The sequence below is a fragment of the Mus musculus genome, chromosome 10 (genome assembly GCF_000001635.26).
Source record: "Mus musculus strain C57BL/6J chromosome 10, GRCm38.p6 C57BL/6J".
NCBI lineage: Eukaryota > Metazoa > Chordata > Mammalia > Rodentia > Muridae > Mus > Mus musculus.
The window spans coordinates 95,469,004-95,479,347 of record NC_000076.6 but is presented as its reverse complement, the minus strand read 5'-3'; the positions used below and the strand labels follow the sequence as shown (position 1 = coordinate 95,479,347).

Here is a 10,344-nt window from a genome sequence, read left to right as displayed (position 1 = left end):
TGCCTCTCGGGCCCTAGCATTTATATACCCTCTGAAAAGTCTCTATAATTCCAAATGTTTCATAATCACAGAAACTCTGCAGCTGGCAAAATCACAGCCCCACTAGAGCACAGGGGAAACCATGATCAGCCGCTGTGGACAGTGGGAAGCAGCCCCATAAGCCACACCTGAGAGTAAAACCAAAACATGAAAATAGTATTCTAATATCTCTGGGTTTTTTTTTTTAAACCAAAATGCCAAAATTGTCACTACATGCTCGGAATTGAACCTGAATCCTCTGGAAGAGCAGCCAGTGCTCTTACCCACTGAGCCACCTCTCAACCCTCTGCCCTGATGCTAGAAATGTTGACTGGGCTTGATCTTATGCGGACAATCAGACCTGCTCTGAATCATGAGTGGAATTGGTCACTAAAGTCTAAAAGACATTTTATAGCACTTGTCTGTGTCTTTTGGCTCATCCCCCATTCTGCAATGTTTCCTGAGCCCTGTCTTCAAAACAAATCAACAAGAGACAACAAAACATAACTACACAAAATGGCTTTAGAGCCTTTGCAAACAGCTGCAAACCTGTGATTAGGATTCTTCAGCAAACTGGCGCTACGGGAACATTCTCAGATTAATTACTGTGCTCTTTGATGGCATAGCTGCCTTGGGATTTGTGTTTAGCTGGTAAGGAATCTAAAAGAAATTATGTATGTATGTGTTTGTGGGTTTTTTTATGTGATGCCATAAAAATTGTTTATCTTATGTTTGTAAGTCTTTTTCCTACACGTGTGTCTGTGTATGATGTGTGTTCCTGGTTCCTGTGGAGGCCAGAAGAAGGCATAGATCTGGGTCTAGAGTTGCCAACAGTTGTGAGCTGCCATGTGGGTGCTGGGAATCGAACCTGGGTCCTCTGGAAGAGCAGCCAGTGCTCTTCTGCTGAGCCAGCTCTCCAGACGCCCATGTATCATCAGACTTGGCAGCAGGCCCTTCCAGAGAGTTGGTAAATGTTCTATCACACTAATGTTAAAACGTTTGTCTGAATGTTATAAAATTGAGTGAAGATAATTTCTTTTTCAAAATCGATGCCTAACCAAATGTGCATAGTGAAGGCGATGCAACTGGACAGTCAGGAAGCCAAGTGCAATGTAAAGAATAGCTAATAAGTTGATTTTCCAGCTGAGCAGAGCGGCTTGGCTCTGCACCCTCAATGCCTTCTTCCGGAATTACATCAAGTTCAGAAGCTGTGTCTTGAAGATATGACTCCAGGACCACAGTACTTTTCCCAGAAGGTCTCTTAGTAATACCAAGTAGAATATGCTGTGGAAGCCATTGGACATGCAGGCACCTGTTTGGGAATTCTAGCCAATGATGGAGTTTTGCTTGCAGTAGAAGAGGTGTAACAGCCACAAGCTTCTTGATGGAGTCGGTTGGGGTTTTTTGTTTGTTTGTTTGTTTGTTTTCTGGAAAGTTGATAAACTTAATGAGGACATGGCTTGCAGCGTGGCAGGCACAACACCTGATGCTAAGGTCCTGACTAATTCATTGCTCAGAGGTATTTATTCCAGTAACAGGAGCCAATTCCACGTGCGCAGTTGTTTACAGCACTGTGCTATCACAGAGGCGCATGCGCAGTTTGGAGGGAAGTGTCCGGTTGCTGTTTCCTTGCTGTGTATTGGCTGGGGTAAGCACCATGGCTTTCAGGTCTGTTAAGAGTGACCCAAGCGCATGAGCATTGGAGACAGCAGTGCCCGAGCTGTGTCAGTGTTGAAACCAGACTACAACGCAGGAGAAAGGACTCTGAAGTCGACATTCGCTCTAGCTGTCAAGATGATAAAAAAATAAGACAATAGATGTTGGTAAACTGTCAGCTGAAGAAGTAGAAATGGCCACCCTAAGGAGAGAATGGAATGGCCGTGAGCATGGTCCTCAGGCAAAGGAAGTGGAACAGTTGACCAAAAACCAAGAAGAGGTAGAAGGGAAATCTCAGCAGGAGAAGGAGAGGGAATGGAAAGGAGAAATAGACAAAATCGTGGATTTTATAACTCCCGAGAGGCACCAATTCTGTTAGAAGCCGTCCTGGCCTTTCACTCCGGAAAGGTTTTCTTGTTTTTTCTTTTTTAAGTTGCCCATCAGGGAATTAGGCCATTAATACTGAATCGGATCCTTGTCTGTCCAGTTGGGTGCTTTATTGTAATGATGGACATCTTTATAAACATCTTAATCTTAATACATAACTTTTTGGAATAAAACTTAGACTGACAAAAACAGAATAGTGAACAAAAGAGAAGAAGGTTAGCAATAATTGACAGTAATGTGAACCTCTTGCCCAATGGGAGCACTTAGGTTCTCTCTCTTTTTTTTATTGCATCAAAGAAAGTAAGTCTGATACAAGCTTGTCAGATATACCAACTTTGCTCCTAACTTTAAAACACTATTAGTCTTTTTCAAATTTATACCGAACAAAGCTATTTATATTGAAAAAAATTTATATTGACTTATCTGAACAAAGCTATTTCTATTGAAAAAAATTATATTGACTTATAATAAAAGTTTTACAAAGATCAAGATAAGTTATGAGCATGAAAGAACAAGGCTTGTAAGTAAAATTAAATAATTAAAAAGTGTTTCTGTGAGTCCAGAGTTGACCAATGTGGAACTCTAGAAGGCCAAACGCAGTCCTGTGTGAGTACTTTAGCAAATTAGACTTTAATGTATTGAAAATATAGATTAATGTAGTTCCTGAATTATGTCTTTTTTTGTTTGTTTGTTTGTTTTTGTTTTTTTTTTTCGAGACAGGGTTTCTCTGTGTAGCCCTGGCTATCCTGGAACTCACTCTGTAGACCAGGTTGGCCTTGAACTCAGAAATCCGTCTGCCTCTGTCTCCTGTGTGCTGGGATTAAAGGCGTGCGCCACCACGCCCGGCTCCGAATTATGTCTTTCATGTGTTGCTGATTTTGAGTTTTCTAAACAAATAGTAACCCATCACAGTCTTACTTCCTCTGTATCTTCCTATCTCTTCCATGGCTGAGACAAAACTATTACCTTCCTCACTACCCTTCTATGAAAAACCACTTACAGGTTTTAGTGGCCATTTACAATTACATGTGAGGGATGCTACTTTAAAAGCAGCCCTAGGAAGAGCCGGAGAGGCTGTGTTGCCTTAACCTGCGGAACACATTCTCGACGAAACCGCCAGAGGGCACTGTGACACAGCATTCAGCCTGAACCGCTTACCCTGTGGTTGTGACTTTGAAATGCCAGAATGGCAGAGAATTTGAACATTGCTACTTGAGAAAGGGTGGTTTGATAATGTCATTGCCGGAAGTCGTTCTACTCGTCTATCATTAAGTATTTATACAACAGCTGGTTGTGAGAAGATCTGCTTTCTAGCTGGCCAACTCAAACATCCTTAAGATCAGTGCTACTTGCTAAATATCGGCCGTGCTACTTATATTTTTCTAATGACATTCCCAACTGTGGATGTTTTTCACTATCATTTTTTTTAATTAAGTTTAGGTAGAAAACCTTGACTTACTCAAAGATAACATTGTTAACTGTTTTTGTACTTTCATATATAAAAATAAATCTTTTATGTATATTTAAAGACATCAGATTTCTTTTTGTTAGAAAATATGTTTTTTTTTAAAGATTTTTCTTTTAATGTGTATGGATGCTTTCGTTGCAGGTGTGTCTTAGTAACATGTGGGTGTCTGGTGCCCTTGTATCTCCTGGGACTGTAGTTACAGACAGCTGGGAACTGACTGACATGTGGTGCTGGGAATTGAACTCAGGTCCCCTGGGAGAGCAGCCAGTGCTCTTGACTACTGAGCCATCTCTCCAGCCCTTGTACTTTCTTTTTTGTTTTTAATTTTAAATGGTGTGTGTTTGTTTGTCTCTCGTCTCTCCACATGTGTCTGTCTGTGTATATGTTTGTCTGTCTGTCTGTCTCTCCGTGTGTGTGTGTGTGTGTGTGTGTGTGTGTGTGTGTGTGTGTGTTCTGTTGGGGACTGATCTCAGGGCTTTCTTTATACATGTCAGGCAAGCACTGTGCCTCTGAATTGCCTCCTCACAAGGGCTAAGGGTTTTGTGACTCCTTCTTTTGGTCCCACAAACTCCTGCCTTCCTAAGAAGCTAACAACTCTAGTCCCAGTCAGCAGAGGTAAGAGAACCCATTAGTTAAGACTCTTGATTTCCAGGGCCAAGAAGCCCATCCATCCACAGTAGAGTCCAGCAATGGGAGTCTGTTGGAGGAGGATCACAGGACTGTAGGAAAGTGAAGCTGGACCATGGGGAGACGTCAGCTGAGGACTTGGTTCCTGCCAGTAGGCTTGCTTTTCATCTTTTGTGGTTGTTGTTGTTGTAAACATTTATTCAATGTATGAAGAGGGTGTTCAATTCTCTCTTTCTACCACATGGGATCTGGATATTGAACTTGGCCGGCTTGACGGCAATCTCTTATACCTCCTGAAGTGTTTGGTAGTTCCCCGACTCCTGGTCTGTGTGTGTATGTGTGTGTGTGTGTTCATGCATACCCTGGTGTGGTGTGAAAGACAGAAGACAAACTTGGGGAGTTAAGTTTCAAGGCCTGAACTCAGGTCATCAGGCTTATACAGCAAGCACTTTTACCCATCAACCAGTTGACGTGCCCATTGTTAAGCTGCTTGCCTCCTCCTCCTCCCCCTCCCCCTTCCTCCTCGTTTTCTTGTTGTTGTCGTCGTCATCGTCCTCGTTGTTTTTGAGATGAGGTCTCATAGCTCTAGCAGGCCTAGAACTTACTGTGTAGGCCAGGCTGGCCTCTGTTTCCCGAGTGCTGAGTTTGAAGGCATGTGCCACCATGCAGGGCGGTTAGGCATCTTCTAGTGTGGTCATTTGATGAATGTCTGTCTCTCCTACTAAGCTGTAACCTTCACAACTGGGATTGATGACCTTATTAAGTTATGTGTCTTGCATGGCTCCTAGTGCTGGCACTGCCTGGCCTTTTTACCATCCCCACATAGTTTTGTAAAAGCAAACTGCCTTGGCATGAAGGATTTTAAGTAAGGAGTCCCTGTGGGACTCAGGATAGAAATGTAGCCACAGAACTCCTGAGACTGAAGGATTTTGAGACAGTTTATTTGTGTGTTTTCTTGAACATAGAAACTGCAGTTTTAAAGCTGCTTATTAGAGTATTTTATATCTCTCCTCAACTTTACCTGCCTGCAGCTAATCACTTAGTAACATTAAAGCTGAAAAAATATTCAAATACAAGACAGCTTCCATATGTTCTAGGAGACATCTTTATCTTTAATTCCAACTATATTTTTATTTGTGTGTGTGTTTGTGTGTGTATGTGTGTGTGTGTGTGTGTGTGTGTGTGTGTGTACATAGTTCCCATGGAAGTCAGAAGTGAGCACCAGATTCCCTGGAGCTGCAGTGCCAGAAAGCAAGCCATGCAGGAGTTGAACTTGGGTTCTATGGAAGAGCAGCAGGTGCTCTTACTGAGCAATCTCTCCAACCCTAATTATAAATACTTTTAAGAAAAGAGCTGGGCAGTGTTGACACAGGCCTTTAGTTCCAGCATTTGGGAGGGAGAGGCAGGTGGATCTCTTGAGTTCAAGGCCAGCCTGGTCTATAGAGCAAGCCCCAGGAAACAGAGAAACATTGTCTCAAAAACAACCAACCAACCAAGAACAGCCAGCTTGCCAGCAGTTATTGCTTATGTTCTTCATGAAAGCCATTCTGACTTGGACCACATGAAATCACAATGTAGGAATATTTGTTTGTTTTTGAGACAGGATCTCTCATAGTGTCTGTCGGTCTCCACCCCCAAGTGCTGGGATGAAGGTGGGGGACCTTGGTCTGGCCCGTCTTCCCCACCGAGCCGTGGGGGTGGAGCATGAATATACACATTGGGATGCTTCAGTGTACTTTTTGATTTGCATTTTCTTGATGGTTAAGAATGCCAAACATTTTTTCATGTGTTTATTGCCCCCCCTTTAAAAATTTGATCAGTATCTCTTTTGTTCATCTGCCTACCAGTTGGTTGGATTACTCATTCTTTTACTGTTCTTTATATATTCTAGATATTAGCTCCTTATCAGATGAATACGATTCCTTTTTTCTTATTTTGTAGACTGTGGCTTTTTCTATTGATCGTTTTCTTTTGCTGCGTGGAGGCATTTTAATCTAGTGCCGTTTATCAGTTCTTCATCTTATTTCCTCTGCTATTGGGGTCTCATTGAGAGGGCCGGGCCGGTGAAATTGCTCAGCGGGTTAAGGCACTTACAGCTCAAACCTGGCAAACCAACTGTGCTTCCCAGAACCCACATAGAGGTGGAAGGAGAGAATCTATTCCACGGAGAGAGCTATTGTCTGCGCTGCTGTCTGCATGACCCTGTTTTCCCTCTAGTGATATAAACTCTTATAATACAAGTCTCTGTTCTTCACTCCATTACTAGGCGGTCTTATTATAAAGTGTTTACTTCCTTGGGATGAAAGCAGTGTTTCTATGGCTTGTAATTCTTACACTTGATCCTATCCCTAAAATCACAAAATAAATGGACTCCATTTCACAGGCGACAGCTCTTTAGATACTCAAAAGCATTTGTCAGATCTCATTATTATTCACCCCCCCCCCCATTATCCGTATGGCATGTTCTCCAAACCTCCCCAATTTTGGTTGCCCCTCCCCCTTTGAGCTATACATTCATTCATCCTTTTAATAGCATCTCTCTGAGAATGTGTTACCCAGAACTGAGCGCAGTTTTCTTGCTCAGGATGCTTTCATTGTGCTAATGGTGCCAGTAACACATTAAGGTTTTTAGTTTTTTTTGTTTTTTGTTTTTTTTAAGTAGTCGTGCCATCCAGCAGGTTCTCACTGAGTCATAATACCCTAAGAGGGGGTCAGAATACCAAAAGAGGCTCTAAATTTGGATGATTTTTTAATGCAAATATACTTTCTGCTCTTCTTGATTCCTCGCTGGGAAGAGAGAACATTTATTTGCATTGCTAACCGCACTGGTTTTTATTTTTGCCGTGTAATGTTAGCACACAGCTGTCGATACCCACCAAGGAAGAATTTTAGCAGGGGATGACGCATTTAGAAACCTCATTCTTGCTAAAGGGTGGATAGGGAAGGACAGATTGGAATAGGAACAAGATGGAATGTCAGAGACACCATTACGTGACGTAGTGATGAGGATGACAGCTGACAATGGTTGGGGTTAGGAAAACAGCAGAAAGGATAGGAGGAGAGGCTGGATTTCAGAGAGACAGACATAGTCATGTGAGCAGGACTTGACCACTAATCCGTACAGGAATGAACATGAGTGATGACGGATGAGACGGGGTGAGGCATACACTCACACACACAGTTACACACTCACACACTCATGTACACTCACATACTCACAATCACATACACCCACACTCACACATTCATATACATATACACTCATACACACACTCAGTTACACACTCACACTCAGTTACACCCACTCACATACAATACAATCACATACACTCACACAGTTACACACTCACACACACACATACAATCACATATACTCACACACTTACACACTCATATATACTCACACACATCCATACAATCACATACACTCACACAAGTTACACACTCATACACATATTTACAATCACATACACTCACACACACAGTTACACACTCATACATACTCACACAAGTTATACAATCACATACATACAATCACATACAATCATATACACTCACGCACAGTTATACACTCATACAATCACATAACTCACAGTCACATACATACTCACATACCCCCATGCGCACACACACACACACACACACACACACACACACACACACACACCACAGCTCTTGACATCCAGATGACCCAGCTTTGGCAGTGAGGCCTGTGTTTTCCTGTTGGGTATATGATCTTACAGCATCTGGGCAATGTCCTTGGGGCCTGTATGAAATGAGACACCCAATGTTCACTTCACGATTCACCTAGCATAGTTAAGAATAGAATTATTGTGCCAACCACAAGATGACTAACATCCCTCTCTCAGGAAAAACGATCACTGGCTACAGCTTTACCCTTGCTTTGGTTTGCCCTCCTTGGAGAACCAAGGTTTCTTAGGATTCTCAGTCATGAAATACCCCTGCTCTCTGACTATATTCAGTCTAGAGCTATGCCTGCTTCCTTAAATGCTGTACACTGTACCAGCCTAATCCCAAATGCTGTAACAGATTTCCTCACATTCTTCTGAGATACCTCAAGGTTGCCCATGCTGACTGTTCTTTTTCATTGTGTTGAGTGATAAACTCATCTTATTTAGCTCCACATGTGTTCCTGGTAGTCAGTGGTTGAAGAATATGGACATAAGGATTATTTCCTGCTAGTGAGAAGGCTGTATAGAATTATCATCTAGGAATAACAGAATAAAAGGGTAGCTCATCATCAATGTAGAGCTATTGCTTTTCTCAAATAAGGTTAATTTGTTTACATTGATATGGATTATTGTATATTGATACAGGTTTAAGGTTGTCATTGGTATAAATCTTTGTATGTTGATACAAGCCCCCGATTAAATGTCTCCTTTTATAAGGTGCCTAAGTCATGATGTTTCTTCAGAGCAATCGAGCAGTAACTGAGACATTATGTTAGTAACCACGTAGGGCAAATGTTCCATTCTGGGGGTCTTGGTGAAAACAATTTTAGCCAGCGTTTAGCTATGTTGAGAAGATGGCTAGTGGGCATCGCAGCCCATCGTGAATTTTTGGGTTAAATGGAGAAGCAGTGCAGGGGCCAGTCTTCGTCAGACTGGACTCTAGCCTCAGTTCTGCTTCTGCAAAGGTGGCCTGAGTGGGTCCTTATCGGTCGGAGGATGATATCATCGCAGTGTGATCTTTCTGTGAGACGTTGCTATTCTTGGGATGGAAGGTGGGAGAAGGGGTAGGGGAACTTTCAATTACCTTGTCAGGGTGGGAGTCAGGGCAGTCCAAGGCTGATAGGGAGATGCCCAGTCACTAATGCCCCTGCTAGAGCAGGAGGCAAATCATAGTCAGTTGTGGGTAATCTGATCCATCCCCAAATCTCCATATTTTCAGCTCATTTGTTTCTTTTCTTTTTAAAATCTGGAGATAAGATGTAGCTGTCCCTTGCTACTTTGTGACTTCTTTCTCCCACTCTTTTCTAGCCTTCTCCACACTTCCAACCCCCTAACACTAGAAAAGAAAGGACAGGAGGAAATGGGACAATGTCGTTAGACTTCCTTGGGACAAGTTTGATCTTTGTCACTGTTGGGATATCTAATTTCTTCTTTCTTCTTTGTGCATGACTACATAACAAGCCACAACCAACACCAAAAATTCAAAAAACCAACAACCCACCCTGCCTCTCAGGGCTCTAGCATTTATGTACCCCTGAAAAGTCCCCAGGATTCCAAACATACACAATTGCAGAAACTATCTGCCTCTGATAAAATCATGCCCCTGCTAGAACACGAGGCAACTCATAGTCAGTTGTTGTGGGTAATCTGACACATCTCCATTTCCACATAACTAGGATTAAAAAAATTTTTTTCTTATAATATTTCTGTTTTTTTTTTTAAAGAAACCAAAATTCCAAAATTGTTACTACAATAGGGTTTCTCTGTGTAGTGCTGGCTGTCCTAGAGCTAGCTCTATGAAGCAAGCTGTCCTTGAACTAAAAGAGATCCACCTGCCTCTGTCTCCATAGTGCTGGGATTAAAGACATGCCTCACCACTGCCGACTCTGTGTGTGTGTGTGTGTGTGTGTGTGTGTGTGTGTGTGTGTGTGTGTGTGTGTGATTCAGTTTTAAGATGAAGGCTGATTCAAAATGAATGTCAAGGCCCAGATGCCAGGCTAACCCTCTGCTCTTAGTTAGTTTGTGGGCCCAGGGAAGAAGTGATACTTTCTAGCAAACACAGTCTCTAAGTAACAGCTTCCATGCCAATACACTCACCAATAGAGGTTGAGGGGTTTCAAATGACAAGGGAAGCTGGGAAGAGCCAAGATTGCTGAAGAAGAAATAGAAAAAGAAACGAGAAGGCTGAAATCAGAGCCTCAAGAAAGAGCCCATATATTTACAAGACAGGGAAGATGTCCTAGCAGGAGGTGTCTGAGGACTCAGAATAAAGGTGATGGCCAGAAGTTGAAGGACTGAGCTTCTAGACGGGAGTGGGGTGGGAGGGGGGGGGGATATAGGCTGGATGGTTTGAGACCCAAGTGGAAGTCAGGCAAGACGAGGCTCCCCTGCAGCTGTCTGGCATGTCATCACTTTTGCGCATCCTTTCATCCTGCTGCACGATAAGCTGTGGAGACAAGCTGCCAGCCCTAGCTCTGGAATCTGCCTTTTTGTTAA

The 10,344-nt window shown here is 42.7% G+C and overlaps 1 pseudogene; it reads left to right on the top strand.

Moving 5' to 3' along the window:
* The first annotated feature begins 933 nt into the window (after nucleotides 1–933).
* Gm3619 lies at nucleotides 934–2,359 on the top strand (annotated as a pseudogene).
* The last annotated feature ends 7,985 nt before the right edge of the window (nucleotides 2,360–10,344 follow it).